The sequence below is a fragment of the Manacus vitellinus genome, unplaced genomic scaffold (assembly GCF_001715985.3).
Source record: "Manacus vitellinus isolate BGI_N305 unplaced genomic scaffold, ASM171598v3 scaffold_38_pilon, whole genome shotgun sequence".
Classification (NCBI taxonomy): domain Eukaryota; kingdom Metazoa; phylum Chordata; class Aves; order Passeriformes; family Pipridae; genus Manacus; species Manacus vitellinus.
The window spans coordinates 5,625,526-5,643,339 of record NW_021940526.1 but is presented as its reverse complement, the minus strand read 5'-3'; positions in this window follow the sequence as shown (position 1 = coordinate 5,643,339).

Genomic DNA, 17,814 nt, shown 5'->3' with positions numbered 1-17,814 from the left:
CCTAAGAGTTACACTAATAATATCAGGCAAATGTTAATGGGATGATGATGGGTGTAACATTAACTGGATGTTTGGTCTATCCTCAACATCACTTCAGAGCATTTGTAACCATGGGAGCTGATTCCAAAACGAGATATTCTGTTTTCTAGTGTTACATTTGATATTATGAGATCAGAATTGTGACAGAATCAATTGCTCTTTTTTTTTTCTTTCCTTTTTTTTTTTCCTTTCTTTCCTTTTTTTTTAAGGAGGGTGTGGAATTGAGGTTCGTGGTTTTGCTGTTTTGGGGGATTTTTTTTGTATGTAAATCAGATATAACTCACACACTTTTCTTATCTGGCAAGAACACTTTAAAAAATCAAATCAACCCTTAAGCTCTGGTCTCACAGAACACCCTCATTTAGAAGGGTGGGTGGCATCCTTAAGACAATTCCCACTGAGCACTTCTTAATGGCACTTCCAAACTCCTGGAACATTAAAGGAAAGGTCACACAAAGCCCCTGTGTGCCATCCTTCAGGGCACCAAAACCGTAATGGAATCATATATATTAATTCAGTCAAATAAATTGTTCTTGTTGCCTTCCCTGAGCTGTGCAAACAAATAGGTTTAAGGGGTGCTTTAGGCTCTGGAGGGGGATCAGGTGGTTGATGGCTGTGGAGGGGGGAATCACGACTTCCTCGTGCTCTGTGTCCCAAAAGCACATCAGGTACAGCTCACAGAAAACTGTTTCCATTTTTAGCAAATAGTTTTCCTTCAATACAGGTTTAAGGATAGGAAATACTTTTCTTTTTCCCTCTTATTTTTGCCAAATTAAAACCATTGCGCTGTATTTTCCCCCTCTCTCAGCTCCAATTCCTGCATTTAGCTGTTGGAGCCTTTGAAGTGGGATAATCTGCTGTAAACAAGGGTGTGGAGTTACTACAGCTTATATCTATGCATTCAGATCTGAGCTTTTTCTGGAAAAGGTGTCAGCTCAACAATAAAACAGGAAGGAATTTTTCCCAGGGTGCTGTGATTTGGACAGATTTTAAGGGCTTGGCAAGGTTCTTTGAGGAGAGCAGGAATGGCTGGTGCACATCAGAAGTCAGTTGGAAAGTTTTCCAAGACTTCTGCTTCCCTGGAGGACAAATGTCTACTGGATGAAGGGCATCATCTTCCTCTAATCCTGTCCTAGCAAGTACATGCAGAACTACTTTTCTGCCCACAATTTCACTGTGATTTGGAGTACTCAGTCTGAAATATGAGTTTCCACGAGAACATATTCCTAATTATTGGGATTCTGTATTTTTAAATCCTAAAACCACCCAAGATGAGCTCAGGCAGCTCACATAATTCTACCTCATCAAAACTTCAATATGGAATATCAACGGAATATGGACTATCTATGGAATATTGAGCACAGCTTTGAGCTATTGGGACATACTCAAGATAAACACAACATGTTGGACATCAGGAGGAATTCCTTCATGGAAAGGGTTGTTGAGCACTGGAAGGGGCTGCCCAGGGAGGTCTGGAGTCCCCATCCCTGGAGGTGTCCAAGGAACAACTGGAGATGGCTCTCAGTGCTCTGGGCTGGGGGACAAGGGGGTGTTTGGACAAGGGTTGGACTCGATCATCTCAGAGGTCTTTTCCAGCCTGACTGATCCTGTGAAAAGTCATTTTGCCATCTTTGTTTTTTACTGCTATCCTAACATTTTCTAGGGCATCCGTGGGGATGTGTAGGAGTTTAATTCATTTTTCATTTGTGGTTTTCCCCTCTATGTCTGGAAAGGCTTTTAGGCCAAGACCGGAGTTCTGTCCTAAAACTCCAGAGATTGACAGCAAACAGTGTGTTCACATCCCTGATAAGTTTCAAGTTTAAATGGAAGAAATATCATTTACATTAAAAGAGAGAGAGACAGAGAGAAATGTTAAGTCTGAATAATCAACTGCAAACGGCCAGGAAGCAAATTAGCTTAGAAACAAGACCCTTTTAAAAAAAAACAAAACCAAAACACCTGCCCAAAACCCAAACAAACAAACAAACAAAAAACCCCTAACCACATATATAAGAAGTGCATGTTACATATATACACATATATACGTGTGGGTGTTCACAATGTGATGTATCCCCCTGGAAAAGATCACGCCCCAGCCCTCGTGCAGAAATATATGACAGTATTTTGGGGTTAATAATTTCCATATTTCTAACAAATGTCCCATACTTTTAGGAAAGGTGCCTCAACCCTGTCTGGGGAACTCTGAGTTCCCAGGAAGTAGGTGTAAAAGGCCTGTGCTTTGCACATGTGCCCTGAGAAGGGGAGGAATGTGCTGTGGCAGAGCCCACGGGAGGAGACAGCAGCAGAGGGGCCAGTGGAGGTATTAGAGGCAGGATGACCAGGAATGTCATTAATGAGAGGTGTTCTCCTGCTAAAAATCACTTATGGAGTCATTTCTCTGGAAGCTCACTTAGGAACTCACGTCAGGCCATTTGTCATGTCCTGCAGGTGGAAGCCACGCTAATAGTCGGAAATGAGGGCTCTCCCCGGCTGATGATGGCAATATTAAGGAGAATTAAAAATTCTTCCTTTGGAAGAACTGATTGAAACACCTGTGACAGGCACGTCTGCAGGGCTGGGTGCTTAAACTGGAGCTCAGCCACACTCTTTCTATGGCAGGGTTTGCTGCAAAAAAAGCTGCTTTATCTATACATCAGGCAAACCTAAACTGAACGTTTTTTATCCAAATTACCAAAAACCAGATCATGGTCTAAGACTCAGCCCCTCTCTGAATATTTCCTATTTGCTGGGCAATGAATGCCAGCCCATTTCTCTTGCTGAGAAGTGAAGGCTGACCCTGAAATGACCAAAGCAGTAACCTAAACAGCCGTGGAAATAACTTAAGGCGTTTTCACCCTCCATTTAGTTTAGATGTTTCTTACTGTTAGAACTGCTATTCCTACAGGATTAATTATAAATAGTTATCTACTGATATCTACAGTAATACATTTTGCTTCTGAGCATGCACCACTGAGTTTTATAATGGCTTGTGTATACACTGCAAATGTTAAACAATATTTTCATTGAATAATGACAGGCAAGGGGTATTTGCATTTCCTGTGAGGTTTAATGATGCGGTGGGATAACTGTATGGGAACTGGGAATTAATATGAAGACTTAGTGCCAAAGCCACCTCCAGGACAGCAGGCACACTGCTCATTATCTTAATAGATTTTGAACCCAGTTACTCTACACTAGACTTCGGTTCTTGGGATCAAAAGTCACTTTGTTTTTCGTATACCCTACGTAGGAACAGAGCTGAATAAAATATATATTGCTTCAACTTGTCTTTTCTCTCTCCAAATGCTCTGGGTTTTTCTCCAGAGGAAGAAGGTTCTTCCAGCTTCCCAGGTTGCCTCAGATGCCTCCCTGCAAAAGGGAGTTGTTCACACCAACAGGGAAGCTGGGGAATGAGGGGAAGCAGAGGAAACCCATGTAGGGAAGTGCTCCTGTCCCACAGCCACCACCCACAAAGGCTTTGCTCGAAGGACACTTGGAACACTGCAGGAGTGCTTAAAAACCACAGGAAAAGCTGCTGTCTCCTAGGACACACCTACTCAAGCATTCACTGGAACTTAAAGCTGGGCCAGCAGTGGGAACAGAACTTTTTGTCATGAAAGCATTTCATGTCAAAAACCATTTGCATTTTATTTCCCGAACAATTTTACTTTCCAAACCAAATTAAGGTAGTCTTCTCTCTTCAATGCCAAAAACTGGAAACCCCCCAGCTCCCCAGGTTTACAAGCTACAACCTATTTCTAAATAGTATCACATATCCCTCAGCCTCCCCATTTCTCATGGTAACTTAGAATTTTATTTTCAAAGCTCAAGGTGAAGGAGTTAAAGCAGCCACACTTCCAACCACAGGGAAGTTTCAAACTTGTTTTTGCTTTCTCCCCTCTCTTCCTGTGAGCCTTGTCCATGGCACAATCTGCTGCATTCATTTTACAGTGATATTTTAGTGTTTCTTCTCTCATAGAATTTTAATGTGTTTAATCTGACAAACTGAAGTCTAAAATATGCACAGACCCATTTTTCTGAGTTGCTATGAAGTCTTAGAGCCCCTGCCTCACATACTTTCCCTGAAATCAATACAATTACACCTGATAAACATTCTTCTCATGTAAATTAAAAGAAAATATCTCTCCAGTTGAATATTTCCAATGCTCTGTAAGTGGACATACAAAGGGAGGCAGCATCACGGAAAATAAAGTGTTAATAAAGTGTTAAGACAAGCTCCCTAAAAGGAGAAATTTGTTTGATGGAGCACTGGCACTGACCAAGAATAAAAGCGATTCCTGAAAAAATGGCATCTTCACACTGGTGATACATAATAAAAGGAGTTTTTCCATTGGCATCAATGGGAATAAAGCTGTGCAGAAGAGCACAAAAGTTCACATCTGCCCTAAGCCGGGACCTGCCCTGTGCCCAGACCTGGATAACATGCCAGGAACATGCAGGAGGCCTGTTTGGACTAAACATTATCACAGATATAAATATACATCCCTTAATCTTTGTTCCATCAGTGCTGCACTTGAAGACATTTACTACAAAAGCAGACTCCTGTAACAGAGCCACAAATGGGATTCAGAATTGTTTTTAACACCACCCTCAGCCCCAAAAGCAGGTTCTGTCTGTGGTGTTACCAACCAGCATCCCCCCTGGGAGGAGCAGACTGGGAGCACCTCCAGTGCCTGGTCATTAATAACTTGTTTCATTATCTGGTGTCTACATGGCAGTCTTTATTTAATCTCCTATTCAAGAGGGTGAGGGTGAAAGCACATGCAAAATTCCTGGTTAACTGTGTGTCCCTTAAGCAGTTCTTCAGTGCTGTCTGGAAGCCCATGTATGTTTGTGCTTAGAACACTGAGAAAAGAGAGAATACAGCACCTCCAAGAGCACTTGTACAGCAGCTCTGCTCCCTGGATAGAACTCACTCCTGTGCAATAAAGCAGTGTGGTCTCAAACTCCACACAACACACAACTCAATGGCACCTAAATCTTTGCACTGGCTCTACATGGGGCAAGTTCCACCACTTCAATCTCACTCCTGTGGACTTAGTAACAAAATCTTTCTTTCAACTGAAGTTATTTTCCATTTTGTTCCACTTTGGCTCTGCAATCCTGTTCACGAGAAAGTTAACTTACATTTCCCTCCCCTCCACTTGTAACTTGTCAATCAGAAGCAATTTGTTTTTTCTCAAATTATATCTCAGCACACAAACACATTCAAATGTTGAATTTATTTATCCAGTCAAAATCCCTGTCTGGCACTGCTACTTCAGCCATCTCAGTGTGAAGCAGATGCAGAAGTTTTTCCCTTTCCCCAGAAGTGGATTATCCAAGTGTGTAACTTCACTGGAGAGGGTTTGGGTGGTCTGTGCTCACTGCCCATGGGGGAGGGTTGTCCTGACAGTACATTCAGGTTTTCAACAAGAATTTCAGGTTTGTCATTCAAATTCCTTTCTCTGTATAACATCCTCACTTAAACCCAATAAATACCAACTTGAAGCTCTTAAGTCCACCAAAATGAAGATTACACACCACTAGAAGTGGTGCTGAATCAAAGTTTCATTTCTCTGTTATTAACAGAGGCTGTGTTTGCTGGATAAGGCCCTGGGCCTGAAGGAATTTAGATTCATTCCCTGTGCTGTCCCAGCCCTCAGCTGTGACCTCTGGCAAGGCATCCAATTGCCTTGTCCTCAATTTCCCCCTTTGCAACAGGGACAGATGTGGCTCCATCTGTACCCAGGGATGTGCAGCCATGTGGTCACGGCCCCTTCACGCAACGTGGCAACCTGAGTTTGTGCAGCAGGTACTGGGGAGGAGCTGGAATTGCTGTTAAACTGCTCGTGCAGGAGGGGTAATTCTTTCTCAGGGTCTTTCCCCTCCAGCAGAACAGTTCCCTGGAGACCCTCAATGTCTTTTCTCTCCAAAACTTTGTCCACCTTGCCAATTCAGACCAAGACTTTTTCCTTATCATACACCAACAAAATGTGCCTTATCCACAGCTTGAACATACAGACAACCCATCACAGGCAGTAACAATAGAGACAACTTTAACCCATGTCCTACCTTTACATCCACTGAGATGGCTCAGAAGACGTCACTTGTCCCAGCCAAAGGGAGGTCCTGGTGCTCCATAACCAACTCCTGTTTCCTGGTGCAGAGGTGCCCTGGAGGTGGGTATGGCCCCAGGCTGCAGGTGCCAGTCTCTTTTCCTTCCTAACCAGCTCCTTGGGGAAGCAAAAGGCTCTGGTGTCCTCCACACCTCTTAAAACAGGTGCCATTTCCACAAATCCCACCCACTCTGAGGGACAAATGGGCTAAAGGTGCCCCTGTGAATGCCCCCCTTCCAAACACAGACTGGCCTTAAAGCCTGTAAAAACCAGACCATTGCTTCACTTGTGTTTGCCTAGACCCAAGGACTCCTTTTGTTATGGCTGCAGGGGGAAAACACGCAGGATAAATTGTCCTGTGTCTGAGTAAAAGACACCTGCAATCACAAACCAGGAAAAGAGAGGAGGAATAATCCTGAATCTTTTATCTAGCTGAAAACTGACCTTCCTTAGCTTGAAACTGCCTGTAGGAGTCCCAGGACAGGTTGTTCTGACATTCTTTTAACATCGTTTCATCAGCACAGCCAAAACTAATCACAAGAATATTACCCGATGACAGGTGCATTTATTCTGTCAATTAAATCAGATGGTTAAATCGAAATGTGCCCCAAATCTCTCTTGTTTGCATTATCCATATTGGCATTTCTTGGCTGTGGTTCATTGCTGGCTGGAAGTCATCCAGCCCCTGCAGAGTCACTTTGCAATCCTGTGCCAGCAACTTTCCACGCTCTGCAGCAGCGGCTACACCGGGACCAGGGTGGGCCTGCAGGACTGACCTGAAATGTTACTTTGCTTCACTAAGATTTATTTAAGACAAAAAAAAAAGAGAAAAAAAAAAGAGAGAAGAAGAAATCCCTCTCAGTGAAGGAGACAGATCAATGGAAAAGGATATATCACTTCACACCCAAGCACCAGTGACGTGCATGCATTAAAAGAGAGGAGGAATAGAGATTTTTAACATCAGCAAGTGACTACTAGGCAAGAATAAAAAGTTAAATCCAGCCTCACTTCTTTAAAACCTATTTTCTGTGGGAGGAAAAAAAAAGGTGTAGCTCCAAATCTGTCAGAAAGATGAGAAAAGCAGTGGACATTAGGGTATAGCTGCAGTAGGAATCAACAAGAACCTAAGAATCATCAAGAAGTACATCCACTGTTCCCTCATTACCCAAGGTCCAGGCAGAGGGTGAGTTTACATGAAATACTTGCTGCAAACACAGTTGCAGTGGAGCAAGTGAAGGGTGTGGCCAGTTCCTCATTTTGGTTTTGTGGTGGCCATGCCACTGCATCTCAGCTGAGATTCCTCAACCCTGCAGAGGAGTGCTGGCTTTCATGACCTACAAATTAGATCTTTTTATTGCTGGTATCATATTTGTATGTTAATAATTTGTTGAGTGCTCAACCCAGCCCTTTATCAAGGAAATCATAATCCCTTTTGTCATCAGGAGAAATATGGGTCAGACCTCCAGACCAGAGAGGGGATACATGGAGGGATAAATATATATAAGCATTGTTTTGTTATGTATTCTCTTAACTTTTTCTTCATAGCCTGTAACATTTCCCTTGCACTCTGATTTTGCCAACATTCACACACTCATCCATTGGGAAAACTAACACCAAAACACGTCTTCTGAAGAGTTTCCATGCAGTAAAGTAGATGCCTTTTCCCACTAAGTTTTAACACTTGTTACTTTCTTGAACTGAGAAATAACAGGCTTAGTCCAGCCCTTGGGAGCATCTGTACAACTCACAGGAAACCTGATACAAGTTCTGAATAACACAGAGCACAGTCCTAGAAAACATCTGTTAAAAGCACATGTATATCTTTCCTTTCAGTGGCTGGTATGTGCCTAGGCAGCAACGAGTCCTGGACATGTTAGTCAGCAATTTTTCAAAGCAATACATTCCTAAACCATTTGCAAGGAATTTGTTGCTCGTTCCCCACTGGCTGTGGAGGTGCTGGTGTGCCTAAGTCCACAAAGACACTGTGAAACTTAAGCAATGCAATTTACCTTTCATTTGAAGTTTGTAGGGTCAGTGTTAGGCTTAGACACTACAAACCAGGAAACTAAGAATTTATTGTTTAGCTGTCCCATTTCTCCAAAAGACCAACCATATATTCCCATACTTCCACATGTGCTTCCCTGCACATGCAGCCCCTGAGCCTCAGGCCCAAGGCCATCCCTGACACCCTGCAGCTCTGCCATGTGGGTCAGGAGCTGTGTGAGGAAGAGCTGGGTGTGAGGAGCCTTGCCAGGGCTTTCTCCTCTTGGCTCTTTCTCTAGAAGCTGCATTTGAGCTCAGGAGGTGCAGCCCTTGTCCTCAGCCACAAGTGTGCTGGTGCCTGGCCACATACCTGGATGATCCTGAGCTAACCCACCTTCCTGCCCTGAGCTGACTGCTCTCTTTGCTGTGGCTCAGCCCAGTGACCTGTTGTTATCCCCACTTACCTTCCCAGCACGTGGACTCTTCCCATCTCCTTTCCAGAGGTGCCCTTGGCTCGTGCTGGTGCTGCAGGACCGGGCCCTTTTTTGGGGAGCCCACCCCCCCTCCCAGCCTCGCTGTGCCCCTCAGCTCCTGGTTCTCCTGGAGCAGCCCACCCCACCCTCCTGCTCCCTGGCACAGAATGACCATGGAATGTATCCCTGTGTGTAAAAGGAAAACCATGAAATGGAGTCCCCTTTGCTCCCAAGGTCCCGGAGCGCCGGGGGTGTCGTTCCCATCCCGTGTCTCCAGCCAGGAGGGAGGGAGGATGGCCCAGGGAAGCAAAGGAGCCCCACGGTAGGTCAACACCAGTGTAACTCTGACATTCCAATGAGTTTTACTGCAGGTTCCTAAAATAAAGTAAAAATGCATAATTAACCATTTCTATCAAATCCCCATTACTCACCTTTTATGAGAAACATCATAACAAGGTTCCACTTACAGTGTAATATTAAATACCTGAAAATTAGTTCATGACCCGTCTTCTGATGGATGTGGTCTCACATTCCAAAGCAAGTTATCGGTTAATAAATATCATAAATCTAGCTATTATTATTTAAAAGCAAGGATTAATGAAAAAGAGGTGCTGATTATTTCATCCTGAGGTCAAAGCCAATTCTTACATCTGTCCTAAATCCAGCAGGATGCAAGTCCAAGTTTTTGCACGTACACGTGGAATTGTAACTGTGGCTTTAAAGTGGCAGGTACACATTGATTTTAAACAGGAGAAAGCTCTGTAGAACAACTCTGTATTAAGGGTGACACCACTTATCTCCTCAGTGCTGCTCCCAAGGCCTTTTCTTTCTGCTCTAAATGGTTTTGATCCCACTTCCTAATTAATCTATCTGTAAGAAAGCCAGCAATATTCAGCTAAGTAAAAATTATCTTTATTTCCCTAGCTGTGTGCTTTCATCTGTTGCACTGGGGAGGAATTCCTCAGGCAGTGCAGTGTGTTTAGCCATATTTATATTTGCCACCTGAAAGATAAGAATGTTTACCTTATTTTTTAAATACAACTCCTTAAGTTGAAAGGCTCTTCAGGCCTGCACTGGAGCTGGCTGGAGTTGTGGGCACCAAGAATGTGCTCTTACAATTTGTCAGCCACAGTAATTTTAAAGCTTAATCAGTGGACTCTTGGAAAAAAAAATATTTAAAATGTGCCTTTTCTGGTAGCTCCCAAAAACGTAGGAAAAAATATTAATGGATGATTTAAATCTTAAATCCTGTGTATTTTTACCATTTTTGAGCAGTTCCACTGGCCAGGTACATCTTTACTTTATATCTCTATATATTTCAGAGAGCTGTCCCAATATAAGAGAATATTCCAGACCCTCCCAACAGCCTGTGGGTAAAGCCTGTTTATTTTAATGTCACACTAATAGAATATAAATCACAGCTGGGAAACTCTGGGTATTTTTAAGCCAAAATATTAAATTTTGCTGCTGAGAGACCTTAACAAAGAGTTGGTGCAAGAGTGCTATTCTTATGCAAGGCCATGCAGTAAAAATACATAAGAATAACCAGAGAACAAGTAAAGCAGCAGTGAAAGCATAATTACCCTTTGCTTTCATTACCTAAACCCACAGCTTTCCTGAGACACTGGCTAATATCTATGATTTTAAAAATAGCATAATATGCATTATACATTCATTCGTCTGTCGAACATAAATTATATATCTGGGAGATTACACATTGTGCTTAAAAAAATGGGGAGAAAAAAAAAAAAAAGACCAAAAAAAACCCCACATACATGATGGTTTTATTTTCTCCTGCATTCCACCTCCTTCTGATGTGCCCATAAAGCTAATGCCCATTTAGGGGGATATGTTGTGGGACGACAGTACAGCAATATTAAGTAAGGCAACCATATGTTTCCTGCTTTTGCCATACTGTTGGTGACTGCCCCCGACTCTGGGTGGATTAGATTCCCCAGCAGTTTGCCTGGTGCTGATGGAATGCCTTTTGCAGGGGTTTTGTTGCTCTAATGCAAAACACAGATTTCCAAAAGCTGAGCTCCCCGGTGCATCAGGCAGCAGCAGCTCCCCGGTTTCCCTCCTGACAGAGGTCTGCTCCAGGCTCTTCCCTCACAAAGTTATCCTAGACATCATCCAAGGGAATGCCTGCACACTGAGTACCTAAAGGAAGGACTGGGATATTCAGATCTACAGGATTTTGATCATACTTTTGGGGTTGTTTTTCACCTGCAGCACACAAAGTCAGGACTCTTGAAGTACAGCCAGAGTCAAAGCCTTATTTGAAGGCACATTTAATTTTTATCCAGCTTGAAAAGCAGCAATGAGGTAAAAATGTATGTAAAGCAAAGTGTATCAGCTAAAAATCACCCCCGACTTAACCCACCCCAACACTTGGGGAGATTTCGAGGGGATTTATGGTTGTGAAGACCCCAACACTCTGTGCTCCTTCTCCACCCAGATTAAAGCATAGTAGGGGCATAGTGTCTCCAAAAAGAAAGGAACAAGAGGGAAAAAAATAAACACAACACAAGTAGAGAAAGTCTAAAGTTCATATTTTTATGTTAATGTGCTGGTAAGGAAAGGGCCTCATTTGGGAAGTCATAAAAAAAAAAGCGTTAGCAGATCTCCAAGTTAGAGCAGAGAAGCTTTTCCTGCAGATGGAGGGTTTAAAAGAAGTAAAATGATAACCACACAGTCAAGAGACTAGAAAAGAGACCTTGATGTTTGATAGTTGTAATAACCTGCAGAGTGCTCTAATGGCTCAGGGATCAGGTGCAGAACTATAGCAATAACAAGAGCTGAATAATTATCTCAGCCATATCTGTATAACCACAGTCCCAGAGTATGAACTATATAAGGAGGCTTCTGCTGCCTCTCCAAGATTTCCTGAAATGTTAAATCACTGAATTGGGAGCACTTCCAGCATTAGTACTGCCCAGTTAGAAAGAAATAAAGCCCAGAATCCTCCAGTGGCTGTTCTAATGTCTTTGTTAATTATGAATTATGGGTAAACATGCAGACTCACAGAGGTCACGGCTGTCAGCAACAATACTTTTCAAGAAGGATTTTTATGAGGGTCTTTTTCATTTTGCCATAATGTCCTTTACATATACATAAAACGCACGGAGAATACAAAAAATAGTGTTTGTTTTTAGGGAAGGTGTAATTATTTTCCACTCGTTTTCCACCCTCTGTCACAGCCACGTCCCCGCTGCCAGGACGACCCGGTTGTTCACTCTGAGCTCCTCTGTGGATCCCAACAGCTGCACAGGTGCAGGGCCCAGGCAGGAGGAGGCAGGAGGGCTGGGGTGGGTTATGATCCCACACTCTGGTGGTTGGGTTTGTAGGGAACGGCCGCTCCGGATCCCACCAGGTCCGGTCACCCTTCCCACAGCACGGAGGAACAAAGGCTGCAGGCAGCATGCTTGATTAACCTCACCTAAATGGCAGTGCTGATCTCAAATCTGTCCCAGGAGTGTATATAAACAGGATTAAAATCATATTATGTGTGGAACCTGCCCAACAAAAGCAACTGGCACGAAATCATTTTAATTAGGTGGCAGCGGCTGTAACTCATTCAACTTTGGCATTAATTCTGCTCTGTCCCATTAAAGAACTTTTGGGGCTCTCTGCAAGTGGCAGAAGGAATAAAGGAGATTTGGAGATGACACTGAACAAGATAATGCCACAACTGTTGGCTGGTTTGTAACAGGAACGTGGAACTCTGAGGACAACACCCCAAATAGCTGGGGAAAGGTACAGCTTTCACTCGCAGTTTGCAAGGTAGGCAACAGAACTGTAACAATCACAGGGGAGTTTTTACACAAAAAACAGTTTTCTAGAAACCTTTTACCACTGGCTGAGTTGCTTGAAATCTCTCCATGAGTTGAGAAACCATGAGACCTTCAACAACATATGGTTTCACCTCAGTTCTGAGTCCATTAAATAAAATTGTAGAAGATACCTTTTCAGGACTGCAAAAGAAGAACTTTCTTCTGGCTCTAGATACATTTTCCCCATTTTGTGGAGACAGTGTGATAATAAAGAACTATCAGGCATAGGATCATTCTCCTGAGTCAAAATGAGCTGATCCCATAAACCCTTGTGAGTACAAGTACAACAGACACAGTCCAGTAAAGCTGCTACAGGTTTATCCACAATCACTCCTGTTTCCCAGGAAAGTCAAATCTTAAACACAACCTTGCAGAACACACAGTTTGTTCTTCCAAATAATGATAAATGTTGTAGGAAAAAAAAAAGAAATCAGAAAGCTGCCTGAAAATGAATTTAGAAACTTGGAACATTTTTCACAGTCCCGTTGATGACCAATAATAAAGTTTAGTCCTCTGGATGACAACAGTAAAAATTTTTTAGCATCAACCTCTCTAAGTTGAAGAAAATCTGGCAAAGAAAAGCAGTAACAACACAGCCCCTGCCCTTTCTTGGAAGCAACAGCAATTGCAGAAACAAACTGTTAGAGAGGTTGAAATCCTTATCCCTTTCCTTGGCACAGACTGTAAACCCCTGTAATCTCCAGTATATTCCATAGGGGGCACATTGGCAACGTGGGAATGTCACAAGCAGGAAAACATATTTTTCATACCCAAATATCACTAGCAGGTAAGAGGACTGACCATTATGTTACATAATAAAGATAAGTCATGTGCACTTGAATAGTTAACAGATGGACTAATTAGAGGCTGAATTATTTGTGGTATAACTGATAGCTGGTGAAATCAAGGTTACTGAGGGAAATGGACTTGACTTTGGAAAAAAAACCCAGAGGGTGTTTGCAGGGCTAAGGCAAAGTGCTTCTCCAAAGAAAGGGTTAATGAGCAATGAGAGAACAGAAGTGCATCTAATTAAAAGACACACCAAGGCACGAGAGAGAATCCAAGGGTAAGCAAACGGCACGGACCACGCTTGCTGCCATTCAGGAGGAGCAAATGTGGGGTGATGTACAGATGACTGCACAAAGGGCAGGGTGGCAGAAGGGTAAAATGAGCTTCCACCTTAATAAGATGTTGTATTTTTGGCCAAAACGGTGCAAATAAATATATCCAGGCACATAGTGAGAAAAACAGAAATGCGAAGGGGACAGGAGTTGTGTGTTTGAGGGCACCTCTGAATAGAAACACTGTGCAGTGACCTGGTTCAAGACACAAAAACTATGGAGATAAACGTGGATTTTATCTCATTTCAAGGAGTTTATTAGCTTGCATGATGACCTTTGGAAATATCTCCTCCCCCCAGATTGCCAGTATAAAAAAAAGCCCAAGGGAAAGATAACATTGCTACATGGGCAGGTATCATTGTGTAACCCCTAAAAGGCACAAAGGGTCTAAAAATGCAAAATACAAGTGAGATGAGAATTGTCTTTCTATGACAGGATCTACTACTACATGTTTGTGGAGCCTGTAGTAGCTGAAACTATCACTGGCTGGGCTCACAGAGCACAGACAATGCTAAGAATGAAAAGGAAATACTCATAATTATCCTTGCAAACCCTTTTGCAGCTGTAGCTCTGGGTCAGCACTTGTCAACAGACTGCAGGATCCATGTAGGAAACTCCAGAAAAAATGCTATTGTGTAAAGGCTTCAAAAATTATCCTGAAATGGCAAGATTCTAGTCAAAAGAGACCCAAACTAGGAAGGGCCTGCTTCTAGTGGGCAGGGATTTAAGAGAACTTGCAAGTAGTGGAACCAAAGCTAAAAGGAGTGTAAAATTGGCCAAGTATTATCTGTTTCTGGAACAAAATCTGACAAGCCCAGAGGAGGTGCACAGAGTGACTCAACATTACAGAAAGCTTGAGAGAGTAATTCCAAATGACTGGGCAGAAGGAACAAAAAGCTAAAGCACCTCCAAGAATACATAGATAAAGATATATATGTGTGTATATATATATATATACACACATCTGTGTGTGAAGATGAAAATGCTACCTTAGGCATAAACCATTTGAGCATTGAGAAAGGCAAGGAAACAGCCTAAGGTATTTTATTTTAGTTTTGTTTTAGGCTGAGAGATGCCACAGATGGTCAAGGGTTAAAGCCAAACTCTCCTATGAAATAAATGCTGAGCCACAGTGAAAACTTCTCTTCAGGTGTGAAATGCAGCGGTGCAAACCCAAGGAACACACACACACTGGAATTGCTCTGGTTTTGGATCTCAGACCGGTGCATTTTGATTTGTGTTCCATGGAAAAGGTGCACCCTGGCTCAGGGAGCCCTTCCCACCGAGTTTGGCCTCCCCCCCCACTGACAGGGACTGCCTTTGCAGTGACCAAACTGGGCTTTCAAAGAGCATTTTTGTGCCTTTCTAATTGAGTTGCCGGGTGATGCTGTGGCAGCAACGTAATAACACTTTATAAATCATATTTGTTTGGAGTGGGATTCCTGATGGGTTAATATCTCATAAATAGGCCATGATTGCTCTCATTTCTAGGTTACACACAACATCTAATCCTCCAGCTATTCAGGGGCACTGGCTTAGATACTCTTCGAGGCCCCAGACAAAAAACCCACACTTTGCTGGAATTTGGTACATTTTTTGACCCATAAAACCCAAGCAGAACTGAAGTAGTTGTAAAACGTTATAGAAATACTCACAAAAGAAAAGTTATAAAAGTAAACTGTAAACTGGCTGGAAACAAAGCAGCAAACCATTACCTTAAACATCCCCTTTCTACGTCCACAGCCAGCAGAGACAAAGCTTTGTAAGGCACATACTGGATACATCACTTTGCCCAGGGCAAAATAAATGCAGGGAGTCTGTCCAGTCTCATCAGTTAATCCCGTTTCTTGGCAGAGACCTGGATCCCAGATACGGCTCCAGAGCTCTGGATCCGTCTCATGTAACCAACTATGCAAATAGTTAATTTTTTCAAGCTGACAACCAAACTTCAAAAAACCTCACAACAATACTGGTGGCTTGGATCAACCCAAGAATAGTCTTTACAGCAAAACAAAATTACCATTTCACACTCTAAGGAGGAAATTAGATTTGTTACAAAATGAAAGCGCTTTGTTGCAAAATGTAGAAATGAACCATTTCTGGGGTGGCTGAAAAAAAATTCCATTGAATCTGAACTGAACTCACAAATAATTTTGGATCCTCAACTTCACACAATGAGCCTCTTGGCTGATTACTGCAATTCTTAATTAGGAATGAAGCTGCACTCACTGAACGAGGGCAAGAGTGGATATCACAGATGTTACACCCCGAGGAGCACACACTGAGCTCTGCTCTCTGTGCTCACTCTGCCCTCCTAAACCTGGCAGAAATGAGGGTCTTTGGTCTGGGAGAGGCCAACCACGGTGCAGGAGACTGGCTTTGACCAGCAGAGACAATATCCAGCCTGAAAGGGGAGCTGTCCCAGTCCTAAACTGGCTGGGGGACAGTGCACAGCACACTACAGCCCTCCTTCCCTCCACACAGCTGCAATTCCTTCTCAACAGAACCAAAACATGAAGGAAATGGGATCTCACCCAGCATATAGTTAGGATGCAACAGGGAAGACCATATCCTTCTGAGATTACTTACTTCTCTGGAGGAAAGGGAGCACGAAGGATGAGTAGAAAAGAAAAGGTCACAGCAGCAGGTCCTCAGCTGTGGGACTTGCTCTGACAAGCAGAAGGAAACAAACAGGGAGCAACTACTTTAAAACGCAGATGCCAACTCAGAGGGAAGCAAGCCCACAGAAAGGTTTTACTCGAGCAGGATGAAAAGGAAGACACGGATGGAGAGGAAGAGAAATGCTCTTCCCATTTTGAACCCTTGGAAATCAGGACCAGAATAAGATGGGTATAGTTGGACTCTGAGTCTTTAAGTGAATGGGACTCCTCAAAAGCTCAGAGTTAATCCTGTGCTGCACTGGGTTTCAGGCTGCAAGCTCCTCTGCCCCAGAGAGCTCCCACATTGCTGGGCTGGTTGCCCTGGGCTGGACCATACCTGCACCATGGCAGCACAAGCTGGCAGCTGGACAGCAGACTTCAACTACCTGCCAGGACCTGACAATGCTACACAAGACAAGAGGCAGTCACAAATAGTGTCAAAAGCCCCAGTTCAGCCTGATATTCTAATTGTCTTCTCCTGCTCCCATTTCTTCCCCGTTCCTCATTTTTGCTTTATCCCTTTCTTTTTTTCCTATCTGTTGCCTGAATGTACTTCTGGAGTCCCTTGCCATGGCAACACCTGCAGGTGAAGGCAGAGCTCATCATGCACAAGCTTTGCCAGTGCTGAAGAGGTAACTAATCACTCCACAAGTAGAGAAGTGCTATCTCCAAGATACCCAGGAACAATTTGCAAACGTGGGTGTCCCTGAAGCACCCGCTCCTCACAGGTGTTTGGTTCACTTCTGCGAGCTCAGGAAAAGCACTTTTCCCCTGCCTGCATCTCATCCCGCACCTTGTCTGTGCTGCCTCCCACAGGGCTGGGAAGGGGCGAAGGAGACGAGTCTCTTCCGCAGCCATTAAAATGTGACAGGCTCGAACACCGGGGAAGGTGCTGCAGGGCTCCCAGAGCCCGGGAGCTGGCACAGATGCCATCAGGGAAAGCTCAGCCACTGTGACTGGAGCAGAGAGAGACCAAAGCTCTGCTCGGAGCAGCCTCGAGCCGTGTTTGCAGTCCCAGGTAGCACAGGAAGGGCTGCGGTTCTGCACACACTCACCACGGGCTCCGTGGGGTTGGAGAAGCAGCCACCGGGAATCTGAACAGACTCACCCCCGCTGACAACACACGGATTTGTTCCCACATTTGACTTCCAGGACCGGGAATGAGCACGGACACAACTGATCTAGTCCAACCTGCAGAACCGTATTGGAGTAATCCTGTCCCACGGAAGTGTGAGGGGAGGTGCACAGCACACAGGGAGTGACAGCGTATTTTGTCAGGAAAAGCAGGAATTCTCATTTTTCCACAGTCATCAGCCACCTAAAAATCTCCAGGCTCAGTTTTTGGTCCAGCTCAGCATAGCTCAGAGGTGACACAACCCACTGCCCCAGCTCAGCAGTGGCTTAATTTTGTATTGTAGTGATTTTTCCTATATATAAGTGAATAGATTATTTTTGCTTTAAAAATAAATACTTTCCCCCACTTTAGTCTTTTTTTTTATTTTTTTAAACTCTAATTATTTTTGTGTCAGAAACATAATTGCACTCTGCATTGAAAGCTAACCCAGTGGGGAAATATTTTACACAAT